This window comes from Equus asinus, chromosome 26 (assembly GCF_041296235.1).
Source record: "Equus asinus isolate D_3611 breed Donkey chromosome 26, EquAss-T2T_v2, whole genome shotgun sequence".
NCBI lineage: Eukaryota > Metazoa > Chordata > Mammalia > Perissodactyla > Equidae > Equus > Equus asinus.
The window spans coordinates 23394013-23412643 of record NC_091815.1 but is presented as its reverse complement, the minus strand read 5'-3'; the positions used below and the strand labels follow the sequence as shown (position 1 = coordinate 23412643).

The window sequence follows — 18631 nt, the reverse complement described above, 5'->3', positions numbered from 1 at the left end:
ACACTGAGCAAGGGCGTCTGGCGGCCAAGGTATCACATCCGACATCCCCACGGGCGGCGAGCTCTCTTTACAGGTGGAGCACTGGGGAGGAAATAAGGAGGACTCACGGGTGAGGAGACTTTCGGCCCCATCAGTTAAGCAGGCCGGGGAGCTCGAAGTCCCAGGCCTCTCCACACCTTATCTGGCCCATGTGTCAAGTTGCGTATGTGTCAGCCACCAGAAAGTCCCTGTTTTCTACCCTGTAATAAATACCGCAAGAAAAGGCACGTCGGGATCTAGGTTAGCAGGGACGGTGGAAGGGCCACGGGTGTGGGGGGACCTGATCCCCTCCCGATTTCACAAATGTAGGACACTGACACTCGGCTCCTCGGGGGCCCAGGCTGTGTCAGCATCGCTTAGGAACAGCTGGGGTTGCAGGGAGAGAAAAGAGAGCAAGGTCAGACTGTGGGTCGGGATGGCCAGTTCCAAGCCCAGCCCCAACTAGCTGTGTGACAAGGATCACGGGCTTCATCTCTCTGGGCCCCAGTTTCCGAATCTGCAAAAGAGGAAAGAAGAGTCGACTGTCCTATAGCGAGATGCGTGTTAAGGGGGTCTGGGACTGTTATTATGGGAGACCGAAGTCCGAAACCCCTGGGAGATCTTTTGCCCACTCACCACCCACTCTGACCAACCCTTGGCAAGCTCTGGTGGGTCAAGCACTTCTCCTAGGCACCCTTGCCACCACACCTCTGTCCTCACTCCAGTACGCGCTGCCTCCCTCCACGCCCCTCCTCTTCCATCTGTGCTCCCTCCCCACAGCGGCCAGCGGGACGGAGAGAGACGACACTCAGAATCAAACCCCAACTCCCTTCCAGGCTCTCGCCCCCACCCACCCTTCAACCTCATCCTCGATGCTCCAGCCGCACCGGCTACTCGCTCCGCCGTTCCTCGACACACCACACTCATTCCTGCCTCCGCACCTGCTGCTCCTTCTGGCAGCAACTCTTCCCGAGACCCTCCACAAGACTGGCCCGTCTCCTTCCAGTCTCAGCTGACGTGTCACTGCCCCAGCGAAACTCTCCCCCAATCCCCCAGTCGTCCGCCTCCCACGGCCCCTCCACCTTCCAGGTGTGTGTCTCTCACCATTCTGCTTCAATGACTCCACTGAGTCATTCATCCCCACCTGAAATTATCTCACTGATTTGTTCACTACTTTATCACCTGTGTACTTCCACCTGCACATACGCTCCAGCCGAACAGGCCTCCCCAGGCTCCGACCCAGCACCGGGAACATGTGGGACGCTCAATAAATGTCTGCCAAAGGAACAAATCAGTGACTGAACGAATTAATGAATTCTACATCATTTCACATCAAAACTTCTCCCCTCCCCGAGGGAACAAACCTGTTGTAATCCCCAGAAGAAAAGAAAGCCCTTAGGGAGCATGCAATAAAATGCATAACTGATCCCAAGGCATCCAAACGATTTCAAGCGTGCTGGTGCCCTAAAGAACAGCAGTGCCTGGGGTCAGAGTGGCCCCTGGCCAGGTTACTGGAAGGACCAGCCTCTCCAGTGGAGCAGAGCCCTTATTCTTTTGTCTAGGAACTGAGTTTCAGATCAGCAGAAATTCAAATGCTCAAAACCCTCGTGCCCCAAGCATAAAGGTTTAATCCCCTGGCGTGGAGCAGGCGCTCTTCAGAAGCTGGAGGTCTGAGAATACACGGCCAGGGCGAGAGAGAAAAAAATGGAAATGTCAACATTCTAGAGTCGTCTCTCCCTGGTTACGCCGACGGAGAGGCACGCACAGGGCTCTGCCTGGTCAAAGGTAGGGCCTGAGGCAGCCATGCCCACGCAATGAGAGGACTGACCGGTTCCTCTGTTTACCCCCAAATCTAAGACGGGGCGTGGGCGGCGGCAGAGACCGGGAAATAGCGAACAAATGCACACAAAACCAAGGACAGAAGACTTGAAGCACCAAGGAAAGATGAGCAGATTAGAAACCACGAGGAGGCCAAGTATTCAATACTCATTTCTAATGTAAACAAAAGTTCAAAAGAGTCAGTGCCCTCAGGATCACTGAATAATAGATGACAGAGGTTCTCTCTGCAGGAATATTCCAGCTAATACATGAACAGGAGGACAGAACTACACCGTCACAATTTTTGCAAACCCCAAACAAAATCGTAGGCCTAGGCAACGGTCACTGGCAGCCATTAACTCTACAGAACATCCCAGAAAGCCAACGGGCTTCACGTACCTCCTAGTGGCTGTACACACACAGCAACGCCTAGGACAATGTCTCGCCCCCCACCACACACCCCGAAATATGTGTGTGTGTGTGTGTGTGTCTCCACTCTGCTCCAGTCTCTAGACCCAACTCCCCGTTTACAGGAAACTCAGGGACAGAAGCAGCCTTTCCTGCCAACACAGGGCTCCAGTCGGCCAGGCGGACTGTGCGAAACCCGAACGACAAACAACACGGCTTTGCTCAACAAATAAACTGTAAAAGAGGGAGGGGGAACCCACAAATTAAATGCCACTTAACAGGCACGTGAACCAAATCCAACAGTGGACCTTACTGGGTCCTGATTGGAGCAAATCAATTCTAGAAAGATCTTTATGAGAAGATCTGAAATGTTAACACTCAAGGGACACGCGTGACGTCAAGCAATTGTTATTTTACTTATTTTATTTAATTATTTATTTTAATCGTGACAATAATATTGTCCTTAGGTCCTTGAAGAACTCTTGTCTTCCGCAGACAAATACTGAACTATTCAGCTGTGAGATACTCACGGCCCGCGCCTGCCCCATCTCCTCTCCCCTCCCTCCCCTCGCTCGCCCCTCGAGCGCTGCTGACGGCTCTGAAGTTCCTCAGGCTTGCCGGGCTGGCTCACCTCGTGCCTTCCACGGGCCCAGACTTTGCCCCACGTGCTCGTCCCAGATTCCCACATGGCCCCCTTGCTCCCCTGCCTCAGCTCTGCTTCAGTGTCGCCTCACGAAAGAGGCCTGCCCTGACCACTCTGCCTGCAAGAGCACAGCCTGCCACTCCGCGTGGAGCCTGCCACCTGCCTGCCACTCACTCGCAGGCCAGCATCCGCCTTTAGTGTCTTTCACACCTATTATCTCTGACTCACTATACACTCCTTGTCTACTATCTATCCTCCCTTTTCTAACGTAAGCTCCACGGGGGACAGACGGGACTTCCTTTGTTTTGTTCATTACCATCTTCCCAGCTCCCAGGACGGTGCCTGAGCAAAATAAGTGCTCAAGAAATATGCATGTAATAAACCCAAGAATCAAAGGGGCATCATCGGGAGGTCCATCCTGATGGCTGGCCGCTCCTTTAAGAGCCATTTTTAGGGAACACTTCAGAACTAGGAAAGTTGCTGGCTGCCGAATCCAAGATTTAGTCTCCCTCTTTAACTTGGTAATGGATTCTGATTTTTAGCTAAGAACAAGGCCATGTGCAATAAAGACTACATTTCCCAGATTCCCTAGCAACTATATAGGGTACAGTGACAAGGTTCTAGGCGAAAGTCTATAAGCAGAATTATTGTGTGCAACTTTCATTAAGGCTTTTTAAGAAGACAGGGATCCCATCTTCATCCTTTCTTTCCTGTTTGCTAGGACATAATCGCTGGAGCTTCAGCAGCCATCTTGAACCATGAGGTGACAGGCTAAGGATTGTGGAGCAAAAAGGCAGAAGGAGCCTGGGTCCCTGATAAGAGTGCAGCCCTGGTCTGCTTATCACTGGGCTCCTTTATGTGAGAGAGAAATAAACTTCCATCTTGCTTAGACCATTGTCATTTTGTTTTATACGCAGTTTTCTATTTATGCAATTGAACCCAATCTTAACTGATACGCCTGGGATCAAAAAGCTATGGTAGAGGGGGTGGAACAGGGAGAGTCACATATCTATACAAACATATACAAATGCCCATAACTGAGGACTGTCCCCAAGACCCATTCGCTGTGAGCTTGGGGTACACAAAGAGATATCATGGAGTTGGGGAGAAAGCAGACAGGGGAGAGGAGACAACCAAGGAAATGAGGACATCAGAATCACAAACCTCTCATTAGGTTAAAGAGGCTGCTGCCCAAGGATTAGTAACCAGAGTACATAAAGAACACACATAAATCAATAAGCAAAAGAAGCAGAAGTGATGAAGGAACCATATCCAGAAGAAGAAACATAAAGGAAAAGACATTCTGCCTTACTAGTCTTCAGGGAAATAGAAATTAAAAGCACAATGAGATTTTATTTCATATCCATCAGACCGGCAAAAATAAAAAAGCATTATAAAACCACACAAGAATACAAAATAACAGGAACTCTACATCCTTGGTGGGAATGTTTAGAGAACGGCTTGACAACATTTGGCAAAGTTAGAGATGCTCACATCCTACCACACAGCATCTCATGCCTCGTGACAAACCCAGAAGAAATTCTCATCCATGTTCACTAAGATAGATGTGTACATGGCCGTATGCCTATGTGGCACACGATAGAAACAGGTGTACAGAGCAGTAAAAAATGAATGAACTGCAGCTATACCAGTCTGGATCAATCTTAGAATCATAATATCGAGTGAAAAATGCAAGTCCCGGAAGACTATACACAGTAGAGTATCATTTGTGTAAAGTTCAAAAGTCAGTCTTATTTTTTTCTTTTTTAAAGATTGCCACCTGAGCTAACACCTGTTGCTAATCTTCTGTTCTCTTCATCTTCTCCCCAAATCCTCCCAGTACACAGTTGTATATTTTAGTTGTGGGTCCTTCTAGTTGTGGCATGTGGGACGCCGCCTCAATGTGGCTTGATGAGCGGTGCCATGTCCGCGCCCAGGATCCAAACCTGCGAAACCCTGGGCCGCGGCAGCGGAGCACGCAAACTTAACCACTCGGCCACGGGGCCGGCCCCCAAAACTAATTCTTTTTAAGACAAAGAACAATAAACAAAAAAATTCAAGATGGTGGTCCCCTCTGGGAGAGCAGGCAGGGGATAAACCGGAAAGTACCACACAGGTTCATACGAGTTCTTGCTAAGCTTCTAGTTGCTGGGCGGGCGGTAGGTTAATGGCTGTTCATTATAATAGATATTTTTGCATGGACCAAAATACCGATGTATCACGCATCAAGGATTATGATTAATCCGATTCTGTGTGCCCTAAGGCCAACTTTCGAAAATGAAATGCACTTAGAAAGAGGTGAGGGGGAACTCAGCAAGTTACTGACAGCCCGGACCAAGGAGGCAGGGAGCGGGAGTGGAGGGGATGGAGTGGTAAGTGGTTTGTTTCTCTTCATGTTTTGCTCTGCTGTCACTCACACATTCATTTCAACAAAAAATGCTTCCTGGAATAAATAAATGAGTAAAGCAGAGCAGTACGGTCCAGCGCATGGACTCCACAGCCAGCCCACCGGGACCGTGCACCCACTTCATGACGCCCAGCCTGGGACCTCTGGCAGGTAACTGCACTTCTCTGTGCCTCTTTCTGCATCTGCAAAGGGGAGATGATCCCAGCGCCGGCTTCACGGGGCCATTGTGAAGAGGAAACGAGCGGGCTGATGAAAAGTACTCATGACAGTCCCTCCACGCAAGTTAAGCCCTTAATGAGATCGGCTACTGTTATTATCGCTAGTCTCACTTCGAACAGCTATCTGGGAAGTACGAGCTGAGCAATCACCTGGTCAAGGCCTGCAAATGATCCCGGCCAGTGTAACCCCCAGATGTGCTGGCCTCGCTCATCCGTGCAGCCTCTGTGAGCAGCCCAGGCACGGCCCATCCCAAGCACTTCCTAACCAGGTGAGGAGTGAACATGCGCTGCCTCAGTTGAACCGGCACCCCCTCTGCTGTGTGAACAGACCACTTTGAGCTGGCCAGCCCGCACGTCCCCTCGCCCCTCTTCCTCCTTCCTGACCCTTTGTTCGACGGAGTGGTAAGCCCAACTCAAAACTGCATTTCTGAGAGCTCCCTGTGGGAAGGGGTGGTCGTGTCACAAAGCTCCAGCCAAAGAGACAGAAGCAGAAGTCGCCTAGGGGTTCCGGGAAGGCCATGGTTTCCTGACAGGGGAGCTGCCCCCTGTCCTCAGAGCCTGGCCTCCTCAGCCCGTCAGAAGGATGTGGGGCTGGAGGTGGAGCCGCCACGTTGTGACTATGGAGGCCAAGGGCAGCGACGCAGACAGAGGAGCCTGGGGCCCCAGAGACACAAGCTCAGCACCACCTTGGCCTGCTGACCTCTGCACTTCTCTTTTCTTGAGAAAACGAACACTGTGGGAGTTTCCAAAGGTGTCCCCCAGTGGGCCACACCTCCTGGAGCTCAAGCCTCCCGTCATAGCTCCCACAGTGAGTGCAGGCTGACCTTACGACTCACCTGAACCACGAAATGAGGCTGGGCCCGTCGGGGACCCACCCCTCAGGAAGCCTGGGGAGCCCCAGGCTGCCGGCTTATGAGGCTGGCTACTGGCTGGCGGGGCCACATGGAAGGAGGTTCTGAGCTGAGAGGGACAGAGGGGCCCAGGTACCTCCAGGGTGCCATGTGAGCAGAACCATCTTGAGTGTTCCAGCCCCACCTCCCCTCTGACAACTGCCACATAAGAGACCCCAAGCAAGACTGGCACAGGAGCCAGCCAGCTGAGCCTCAGGCGACCAGAGTCATGAGAAGTAATAAACTGTTGTCGTTCTGCGACATTAAGTTCGGGGATGGATTGTGACATTGCAATAGCGAATGAGAACAAAGCTGTACCTGCATTCACCACCGTACAAGTCTCATGAGGCCAAACACAGTCCTCAGCTAAGGACAAGCCACGAGAGAAACATGCCGGTCGATCACAACGCCCCAAATCTCTTCATGTTCTGATTTCCAACGAAGATTGTTACTATGAAAAGACATGAACCCTCCCTCCATTTCATAATAAGTGCTTATTAAGCACAACTAATCTGTATTATGAGTGATCAATCTATTAGCCACTTTAATAATGAAAAAGCATTTAAAGCAGATGGTTCGACACTGTGCTGGACACAGTGAGATGCTCAGAAAACGTATCTCCTATCTGGGCAAGAGGCATCATCATAGTAATGCTGCTTCATACTCATTCTCAAAGGCTTGGAGCTCAAGTTAACAAGGTGGCTAGCAGGCTGGACGCCTGCGATCTAATTAAAGAAGGCTATCAAAAAAAATAATTCGGAAGGAAAAAACCTGGAAACAGAGGGAACGCACATCAGTGGCGGCCTGGCCGCATAAATGATGGCACCCCCCCACCCCCCCCACCGTGTGTTACACAGCCATTAAAAAGAGCACATGTGAGCTCTCCATGAGAACCTGCAGGCACTTCCACCTGGTACTGCCATGTGAGCAAAGCAAAATGCAGGAAAACAAGGGCCGTATCACCCCTTCTAGGCTATTTCCCCCCTTATAGGCTATGTCCTATAGGATTATATAACCATGGAGAAAAACGTGGAAAAATCCATACAGTACTTGATTGACACCATGGATGAAGGACAGTGGGAGGATGCTGACGTGGGGATGGGGCAGAGAGGAAGAGAGAAGGAGCCCACGAAAAAAGGACTGAAAAAAATTACAAAGGGGCTTGAAACCAATTAATAGAAATCCTTCAGCCCATTTATGCAGTGCTTTCCATGCACCACACAGAGCTCACAAGGTCACCTGGTCTCACTTCTCATTTAACGCAGGTACTCTTCATTACGCCCATTTTCCAGATAAGGAAACTGAGGCCCAGAAAAGCTAAGCACTGTGCCCAAAGAGCTTGGGCAGTGCTACGACGTGAGGACTGAGTGTACCCGCCTCCCAGGAGGCTCCGGACCCAACCCCAAACCCATGGCATTGGAGCTCAGAGCACGGGGCACGTGCTGCAGGAGCGGCTCCTCTCACGCTCGCCCGTTCCTAACATCGCAGCAGGCCCAGGGGGTGCTGGCGTGTGCCGCAGCGGCACCCACCTCAGTCCCTGCGCTTCGCACTGCTGGGAGACATCCAAGATGGCCACCGACCTGCGCCCCAGAGCCTGGGGCAGCCCTGCCCAGGATATTTCTACAGAATCCACTGCTGACACCGGGAGCCAGAAAACAGACGACGAGGTGTGAGCTCGGACACAGCCAGACTCTTCGAGCTCACCTTTTAATTAAAACCTGCTCAGCCCCAGAGCAAGAATTACAGCGTGCTCAAGGAGGGGAGGCTGATACCCTCGCCTGGCCAGCACACTCATGTCCCGGCCACTCCTCGCCCTCCTACTACAAGCCCAAGATGGCCTGGTGAGGGGGTCGCTCTGCGGACACATGGGGACGTGTGTGTGGCCGGGGTCCCCAACAAGGCCCTTCCCATTAAACAAACCTGCACATGTCTGTTCCAGGCCACCTGGATGAGCCGTGCCAGGACCCGGGCTGAGGGACAGGAAGCCAGACGGCTGGCTACGGCAGGCAGGCTGAGGACTGCTGGGTGACCAAGGGCAGGGCGTGTGCACACCACTTCCCACAGCTGCAGCTGTGCGCGTCCGCCAGCGTTCTACTCAATCCCCAAACGGGGACAACCGCCCATCCTCGGACAACAGTGTACCTGCTTCCACAAACTCATTCACAAAATAATTTATCGCACACCTTTGATGTGCAGGGGCCATCCTACGAGGACAGAGACAGAAGTCCCCGAGCTCTGGTGGAGCCCACGGCTCGGGGAGGGGCAGATCATAAATACACGTCAAGTGATAATAAATGCTATAAACAAATAAGGCAGAGGGAAGGGCTAGAGGTGACGGAGAAGGTGTCATTTAAGGAGGGAGGCCTCACCGAGAAGGTGACATTGAGCAGAGGCTGAAGGCAGACACGGCTTTGGGGACACAGGGGGAAGTGCTCCAGGCAGAGGGAACAGCCAGGGCAAAGGCCCTGAGGGAGGAACAGCAGGCGGCCAGTGGAGCTGGAGGACAGCCAGCAGCAGGGGAGAAGTCAGAGATAAGGCCAGACAGGGAATCTGGGGGGCTGGGGGCACAGGGGGAGCTGACATCGAGCACCGCTCCATGCCCAGGCCGTGAGCACGCCACAAATATGACTCATCGGAAAGGTGGGTGGGTTGGACTCATTGGAAAAAGCTGCTCCTATTTCCCACTTCATCAGATGAGGAAACTGAGGCCCAGAGAGGGAAAGGAACACACAGCTCGTCCGTACCAAGTTGAGACGCTCCACAGCCCCAGCACAGGAGTTTGCTTCCCGCCGGAGCTCCACCAAAGGCAACGATCCCTTCTCCAGGGAGAAACGTCCTCCGTTTCCTTCTCACTCCCTCAACACTCCGCCCACCCTTTCTTCACAGTTAGGAGCAGACAGGTAAACATTCCATGGGAGAGGAGGAAAAAAAAGAAAAAGAAAAAAAGCCACCAGTCTAATCCGAAAAGGAGAAACAGTTACTAACTTCCTCTACTCCCCGAGTCACAGGCAAACTTAACACACATCGCTCACCTGAAGGACGTCCCCAGCACAGTCCGATCGCAGGGGCAGGTGCCTGCAAGGGAGCTCCGCCGGGTCTCCTCCGGGCGAGGGCCACCTGCACCAGCTCGGGGCCGCCCCAGGGTGGGGCCACCCCTGGCCGCCGCCGTGGGTGTCTGGAATGCGGAAACGGGACCTGCCGTGCCAGCTCTTCACAGTCACTTATTCACCGGCCGCGAGGAGCCGCCAGCCACCGGAGTTCCCCAAGAGATGGCTGCTCTTCGGGAACAGGCGTGTTCCCAAAGAGGGCTGTTTTGCCAACAGTCGCTTTAGGGGAGGGAAAAGAAAGGCCTCCTTACTCATCAGCCACGTGGTCTGAGGCCTGAATGGGCTTCAGAGAAAGCTCAGAGGTAACAAAGACGGGCTCCCCTGTTACCTCCCATCCCTCCCATCCAGGAGCAGGCCACCTGTTCGCTGACTGTGCCAGGGCTGGCCCTGCGCCCACAGCATCCCCCGCGCTGTGCTGGCGCCTGCCCGCTTCATTCACAGCCGCCCAACCCAAGGTGGGCTCCTCTCCCCGACAGACAGCGGGCCGCTCTCAGAGCAACACAGCTTAATGATTAAGCCCGGCCTCGGGCTCCTCGGCCAGCTTTGGAAGGCGGCTGCTGGCCCTGCCTAATAAAACCACCGTCCTCCTGTCTTCCACACTTCAGGAGAATGATCTCCCTGGTGCTCCCAGCTACCTCTGAGTAGGGACTGTGATCATGCCTATTTTACACAGGAGAAAGCTCAGGAACAGAGAAGTCACGGGATGAGGTCACACAGCAGGGAAGTGCTGGGGCGGACTGAACCCAAGCTGGGCCACTCTGGGTCTCCAGTTCCTAACCACTGCCCTGGACCTCCTCTCAAGAGAACAGACAGGTCCCCCCAGCCGGGCCTCAGTTTCCTGCTCTGTAAAATGGGTTGAGTGTGAGGAGTCGGCGAGATCTTAGCCTTAACCCACCAAGCATGTTCACTGTCTCCTGGCTGCAGTTGTCACATGCCACCCTTGGGCTCAATCAGGTTCAGCTTATACCTTCAAAATGGGGGTAAAATCATGGTCACGGAGTTGAAATTCTGGGCAGCCGAAGAGAAAAAATAAGAAAGATTCTTACTGTCCTTTTTTTCCACCCACAAAAAATACACAGTCTCTCTTCTGAGTCAGCCATCTGAGGAGGACAGGACCATCGCCAGCCCCACCCTAAAGATAGGGCAATGGAGACAAAGCAAGGCTCGGTGGCCTGCCCAAGGCCACCCGGGGGCCCGAGGCGGGCCCAGGCCTGCACCAGCTGTGGCCCGAGCCCAGGCCCCCCTCCTCAGCCCTCTGCGGGCTTGAGGGCCAGCACTTTCTGCGAGTCCACCAGCAGCGGCAACAGGCGCCCGCAGGAAATGTCAGCCTGCAAGTCGACATCACTTTCACAGATGGGCGGGAGGAGACGGCGGGGTTATTAAAGGATACTTAATTATTCAATGAATAAGTCGCGGTTCACGTTAATAGCAGAGGCCACATTCTGGAGCACTCAGCCTGTGCCAGCGCCTGGGGCTAAGCCCTCACCTGCATCCTCTCCCGTCACCCACATCACCGCCTACCAGGCAGTCCTCAGACGGGGAAACTGAGTCTGTGGGAGGCGCACCTTCAATAGGACTTGGTCGGGAGCAGCAAGAGGAGCGAGACCCAGGTATTTCCGGGCAGAACGAATGCTCTCGAACACCCGCACGCTGCCCCTCTCTGCCGCCTCCTTACCCAGCTTGGGTCTCCCCGAATTTTCAGACGAAATGTTTGTTTTCTGGACAAGACCGAGCGCTCCTAGGTACAGGGACTCTGCGTACACATTCGCACAGGTGGATGTGATCAGAGCACAAAACCTAGGTCCTGATTCAGGCAATCACAAGACAAAGTTGGTGACACAAGTGCATGGGTACTGTGCTTCCGCCTCATGTCACTAACTTCTGCCGCAGACCGCTTGCTCGCCTACCCCATATCCCTCCCCCACCCAGTCCTTTCCTAAATAGTACTGTGATTTCTTTCCTGTAGCCACTCTCCTCCCAGCAGCCATGTGCTTCAGGTGAGGATGGTTCCAGCCCCAGCCGCAGCCCTGAGAGTAAATCCTGATTGGCCCTTGCCCAGGCATGGTAATATGTCACAATCCTGGCCAACGAGATGTGAGGGGAATCTAGGAGACAGGGCGTCTAGGAAAGGTTCCCTCACTCTTAAGATTAAGACACATAATGAATGAGAGACGCCCTCTTTCTGCAGTTGGATAGAGCCTTGTCAGGGTGTGATGACTGGAGCCATGGCAGTCATCTTGTGGCCACGAGGGGAGCCTGAGGACACAGGAGACACACCAAGGATGACAGAGTGGCACAACAGAGAGGGTTTGCCTACAGGTCTTGTGGAACTGCCTAGTCAGCCCTGGTGCTGCCTACCTATAGGCTTGATACATGAGTTCATAAATCTGATTTCAGGCCAGTTTCAGCTAGGTTTCCCATTACAGTAGATCAGTGGTTCTCAAAATGTGCTCCCAGCCCCGAGAGTACCACCATCACCCAAGGACTTGTTAGAAATGCAAATTCTCGAGCCAGAACTACTGAATCAGAGACTCTGGGTGGGGCGAGGCCATCTGGGTTTTAACAAGCCCTCCAGGGGATTCTGATCCTGCTCAGGTTTGAGAAGCACAGTGACGAGAGCTCAGAGTGAGGCTGCTGGAGTCAGCCTCCTTGGATCCAAATCCTGTCACCTCCATCTTCTAGCTGTGTGACCCGGGGCGAGCTATTTAAATGTGGTTGCATCATCTGTGAGAAAGGGATAACAAGAGTACTCGCCTTACGAGGCTGTTGGGAGGCTCCGCTGACTCACTCCGCGGGACGCCCGGCAGAGCGCCTCGCACGCATGGTGCACGGCCTAGTGACTGCCACTGGCTGCTGCTGAGGTCGCTGTTACTACTGCTGGCGGCCAGAGGCACAGCAAGCGCTGCCTTCCTGACGGCTCCCCCAAGGCTGGGTCCAGAGCCCCTCAATGCTGACTTTACCCCCCAGGACCCAGCCCCGTGCCCTGCGCTTCCAGAGACAGGCGACTCTCTGGTCAGCACCCGGGTGTGACACACAGGAGGGGCTGAAGGCCTGTCTCCCAGTCCGGATCTCCTCCCACGGCCAAAGCCTCCGCGGTCCCAGCAGATACGCCCATGGACGCCCCGGCCCGGGCGCTCTGCCAACCACTCTGCCCAGTTACTGGTCCAGAATGCCCACGAGGCCTGCCGGCCGACAGAGCACCCCCACCGTGGGAGCCATGCCAAACATCCAGCCAGAGCCCAGGGGGGCCCTTCCCTCCGGGAGCTATCTGTGATTTCAAAACTGGTGGCACCAAGATGCAGAAAGCCAAAGAATGACTAATGCCACCCCAGGTAAGGTCCCAGGAGGAAGAGGCAGCCTGTCATCAGGCTCCAGGGCAAGACTGGGGACGGGGCTCTGGTGGGGGACAGGGCTTCTGGACTCACCAGGTTGCTGACACTGCGGGGTCGGGACTCACAGAGAAGTGTGGGAGGTGGGAAGGGGTAGGAGGTCTCGACCTCTGACCACCAAGCCCGGGGGCAAGAAAGGATTGGTCCAACTCCTCTGGCTCCGGAAAGAAAGCTATCAGGCTGACCATCATAAAACTGCCAAATGTTCAACCATTCTTGACCCACAAAAAGGCAAGTTCATACGGTTCAACCTAACAGAAGCCAGGAAGCGCATTCAAATAATGTGGTGTCCAGGAACGGGTCACCAGTAAGGAACTGGGAGGGCAGTGGCCTCTGGGGAAAGAACTGGGCGCCTTATTTTTGTTCCTTTGGTTCCATGCATGTGTGGTCACTATTCAAAATTTAATGAAATTAATCAGTCAGTCAACCCTGCAGTCTCCTCCGATCTCAGTCAGAGAACAAACTGCACTGGATGCTAAGAGATCTGCAAACCCACCACCCCTCTGCCCCCGTCCCCACCACGTCTCCCCTCCTCCACTCAGCTCCAGCCCTGGGCCTCCTGCCAGCTCCTCAATCTCACTATCAGGCCTGCTGCCTCAGGACCTTTGCACTAGCCACTCCCTTTGCCTAGACACTCCCACTGCTCACACTGCCTCTCCTCCTTGAGGTCTGTACTCAAGAGCCCTCCCAGGGAGGCCATCCCTGGCCCTCTACTCTAAACTGCAACACCCTCCATCCTAATACTTTCCAGCCCCTCTCCCTGATTAATTTCTTACACTCAGCACTACTACCACCTAATACAGTACATATCTTACTTACTTATCTTGGGGGGTTTTTCTTCTTCTTCTTCTTTGGTGAGGAAAACTGGCCCTGAGCTAACATCTGTTGTCAATCTTTCTCTTTTTGCTTGAGGAAGATTGTCGCTGAGCTAACATTCGTGCCAATCTTCCTCTATTTTGTATGTGGGACACCACCACAACATGGGTTGATGAGCGGTGGGTAGGTCTGCACCCAGGATCCAAACTTCTGAACCCTGGGCCACCAAAGCAGAACATGCAAACTTAACCCCTACACCACTGGGCCAGCCCCTTATTTATCTTGTTTCCTGTCTCAATTCCCCACCTGAATGAGAGCCCAGGAGGGCAGAGGCCTCGTCCGTCTGGCTCACTGCTGTCTCCCTAGTACCTAGCACCCCAGTACCTAGGAGAGTGCTCGGCTCGGTGAATACCTGCTGAATGAGTACGTCTGAAAATCGGATGCACTGTCAGGATCAGGGGTTTGCTGCCCTCAGATCTAACACATGCAGTCTACGTGGGAAACCCGGAAAAATCAGGCTCCCTAAACTGGTGACAGCACTCCGAATGTCCTCCCCACGCTGGGGCCTTTGAAAAGAAAAGGAAGGCCAGCAGGAAGAGGGTGCTGGGGCCAGAGTTTCAGGAGGCCGGAGGGGCTGCAGGCTTCCCGCCTTCCTCCCGCACACCGAGCACGTGGTGACAGACACAGGCACTGGAGACAAGAGCCAGCCACCAGGTGGACCTCACGGTGCCAGCATCCAGCAGGATCGGACCAGCAGCGATCCTGCTCCCTCAGCCATCTCCACCTACCTGGCAAGCCAGCGATGCGCAGAAACCCCCGGAGGAAGGTGCCCTCTGCTCCTGCCACCTCCACACAAGGATTGCTGCACCACGCGGCTCCGCTGAGAAGTCGGGGACCCCAGGGAACAAACGCGACAGGAGCCCCTACTCGATGTGAAGCGGGGGTGCGCGTCTGCGGTGAAGGAGTTGGAACTGCTAACTCGATGACAAATAGCAGCAGGTCCCAGGCACTGTCACAAGCTGCATCTTGCCCCTCTCCGTCTTCTACCCAAGTCAGAACTGAAAGGGGGCGCGTCCCCTGCCTCCCACTGCAGTGCTGGAGGCGAACCCAAGGCTGGAGCCTGGTTCCTGTGGGGCCTAAACAAAGACCCATCAGAGGAAGGAGCTGTACACGTCTGTCCTGAGGGGAGGATGGGAGAGGATGGGAGGCCTCCTGTTCAAACTCGTCTTTGGAAAAAATGTGGGAGGGGCCCCACGGTCGGATGCTGGCAGGAAACAGACCTCAGGGAAGAGGGACCCCTGTGAGCAGACTCAGAGCAGCCGGGGAAGCGTGTGGGGAAGCGTGTGGCCGCTGGCGCCTCGGCAGTGTCCTCAATGCTGCTGGACGCTGTTTACCAAGGGGTTTCTAAAGACCTGGGCCAAGTATTGACTCGTAAAAAAAAAAAATGTGTTTTTACTATATAAGTGGACTGGGCAGAGGCAGGGAAGTCCCCGCCACGTACTCTTGGGCTGGAAACACGCACATGCTACGGGACATTTGTTGTACTTGTTCCTAACTGTTCATGATAAGACATTCCAAACACACAGAGGCGATGAGCTAAGAGCCGCCGTTGGCCGGCTTCCGCAGCCGTCAACTCCTGGTCCTCTCCCCCCACCTCTTCATTCGCCCGCACACGCGTGTCCCCCTGCACGCCCCACCCGTCCGTTATTTCAAAACAAATCCCAGACATCTTAGCAGCTCCCAGGGATTTCAGAACACACGTCTTAAAGACAAGGACTTTTTTCTTAAGCAGAACCACAGCATCATTATCACACCTACAACATTGACAAGAATTCCTTAATAATATCAAATCTGCAGTTAGTTTTCGTTATTTTAAAGAAAAGGGAAGTGCAGGTTCCAGAATCATAAAAACCCCCTGCCCGGAGTGGTGTGGGAGCCTCCAGGCCCACAGTGGCCCGGTCCTGACACATGGCTCCCCCAGAAGAGGAGATCAGACACCACCCACAGGGTGGAGCAGCTGGAACTAGTCAGGATGGTCCTGCTTGTCCACCCCATTCGTCTGTCTGTCCGTCCACGGAGACCGCGGGGGAGTGTCTAAGAGCCTGGACACTGGAGGCAGTGGCACGGGTCTGAATCTGGCTTTGACACTCACCAGCCGCACACACTTCTCAGGACTTCAGTTTCCTGATACGGGAAATAGGAGTAAGGACAGTCCCCACCGCGCGGAGTCGTCGTGAGGATTAAATGAGGTACTCCAAGGCAAGCACTCAGAGCACCGCCCGTCCATCCGTAATGAGAACTCAGGGAACGCTGCCCGTACCATCAGTTCAGCCAAGGAACAAGTATGGAGCATCTTTTACTGCCAGGCGCCGTCCAGCAGTGGGAGCCAAGAGCAAAGAGGTTAAAAGCCCCAGGAATCACCACCTGGGGATGGGGACTGGCACCAGGCCACCACCTGGCGACATGAACAGACTCGGCATCTCCAGCACCGGCCTGTTTGGGTGGGAGGCCCAGATTCCCCCTGCCCCTGAGATGGGGAACCCTGAACCAAGAGAGTGACTAAAAGCCTAGAAGAGTGACTCACAACGATGAGAGAGGAAACCACTGTGCCGCCCCCTCTCTCCGCCCCCACCCAGCAAGGCCGCTCCGGACCAGAGCAAGGGCAAGAGCCACAGCCGGGTGAGCCCTGCTGGGGCCGGGCTCACAGGAAGATGCCGCAGCTGCCAGGACAGGCAGGAGACAAAAGAGAAAAGAGGCTTCGGGCCCAAAGCAGCTGTTCGGAACCAGCTTTCAAGAGGCCGGGCCCCCTCCGTGCCTCCCTCAGCCCCCTGTCCACCCTCCTCCCCAGTCCCCAGAGCCCCTTTCTTTCCTGGGAGGTAAGACCTGTTCCACCGCACCAGGAGCTCAATGTGAGGCGCCACCCAGCAGTCACTCAGGTCGAGACCAGCACCCTGGCACCGACAGAAGCCCGAGGACCGAGGCTGACAGACTCTGGGAGGCCATCTGGTGCAGTCAGCCCTTCCTGTGGTTTCTACTGCTCAAAACTCAGGCCCCATCGCTCTCACACACACCCACAGCGGACACAGCAGAGATGCAAGGGGATGGGCTCCAGAGCTGAGTTCAAATTCTGCCTCCATCACTTCCAAACCGAGTGAGCGGCTTCTCATGGCCAGACCTCAGCTTCCTCATCTGTCGATGGGGACAATCACAGTCCTGGCCACTTCAGAACACACATCACACACGCCGGGCACTAAGCACAGTGCCAGGCCATGAAGCAGCCCTGATGGCCGACAGCTACCGCTGCCTACGACAGACACGCTTTTCATCCCTCCCTTCCACCAAGAAAACACAGGCTGGCGCCTCTGATCTGCTGCTGTGAACTACCGCCCTTGACTGATGGGAGCCTCACCTGGGCCCACACTGTCCCGTGCACGTGGCTACTGAGCATCTGAAGCGCGCAGCCAGTGCACATGGCGATGTGAAGGCATATAATACACACTGTATTCTGAAGACAATGTGAAAACAATAATGTAAAATAGCTCAACAATTTTTATATTGATTACACGTTGAAGTGATAAAATTTTGGACTAAATAAAACATGTTAAAATTTATTTCCTGTTTCTTTTTACTCTTCTCAACGTGGCCCCTATAAAATTTTAAATTACGTATACAGTCCAACTGGTGGCTCGCATTTTATTTCTTTTTTGCTGAGGAAGACTGTTGCTGAGCTAACATCCGTGCCAATCTTCCTCTATTTTCCATGTGGGACGCTACCACAGCGTGGCTTGATGCACGGTGTGTGCAGGTCCGTGCCTGGGATCCGAACTTGCAAATCCCAGGCCACTGAAGTAGAGAACGTGAACTTAACCACTAGGCCACCGGGCCAGCCCCTCGCATTATATTTCTAATGAACAGTATTGCTGCAACCTTTGAGAACCAGTGTTACCCGACTTCACACTGTCAGTGTCCAGCATGGTGCCTGGCACACATGCTAGGTAGAAACCAATGTTCCACGGGTGGCTAGACGAAAAATGCTCTCCACAATTCTGGTCTTAAAAGCACCCACTACTATCCTCGTGCCTAACCAGGCCTGCCCTTCATTCAAAACATTTAACCAGCCATAAGGTACAGGCTACACCAAATCAAAATGGACACAGTCACGGCGGCCGGAGCATGGTCCTGGGGCCCCAGGAGGGCTGGCATCACCACTTTAGGTGCCGGACTGGATTTTGATATTCTAACGGTCCGTAATGCGGGCCTGGGGCTCAGAAACACTCTGTCGCCCACCAGCCCAAGTCCCCTCACCAAGCTCACCCCAATGAGACACTCGCCTTGCTCAGTCTCCTTGACACATGCCTCGCTCCTTGTTACCCTGTGTCTGCGGTGGCAGCCGGCAGTCAGGCTTGTTGTATTGACAGCAGGCTCTGTCGAAGGGCCTTCAGTTTTGAAACAACCAACCCAAAACCCCTACAGAAACCGACCCCATCGCGTCTTACGGTCCCTGGAAGGAGGCCGCAACATGCCGAGGTCACTCCCGCTGCCTCATGAATGGGGCACTAAATATAGTTCACAGAGCTCTGCATGTTAAATGACACGGAGAGGAAACGCTGCTTCCACTTCCCACAACGGCCTCAGCCTGGCACAGAGGGCTGGGAGGGAAGGAGGAGGGCACGTGGGCCGAGAGCCCGGAGTCCGCTCCCTCACACGTAAGGTGAGCTCCATCAGCTCCTCTCTTCCACTGGACTCTTTTGTGGACTGAGGACACGTGTGAGATGCTTAGAAGAGCACCTTACTTGCTATTATTATTGTTATTATCATTTTACAAAAATTAAAGTAGGGAGAACTTGAAAAATGGGAAGCCACCCTTCTCCAGCAAACTCATTCCCACCTCTGGGCCTTTGCACCTGCTGTTCCCTC

General features: G+C 54.0%; 1 protein-coding gene across 7 annotated transcripts in view; it reads right to left on the bottom strand.

The window, feature by feature from the left end:
- The window catches only part of SIPA1L3 (signal induced proliferation associated 1 like 3), a 260408-nt gene that overhangs the window by 199590 nt on the left and 42187 nt on the right, over positions 1–18631 (bottom strand). The window contains exon 2 of one of the 7 annotated variants that reach the window (XM_070498190.1): positions 9435–9728. The exons of the other annotated variants lie outside the window; for them this stretch is intronic. The gene's annotated coding sequence lies outside the window, so the exon portion shown is untranslated. The remainder of the gene's footprint in view (positions 1–9434; positions 9729–18631) is intronic. 7 annotated transcript variants of the gene reach the window in all.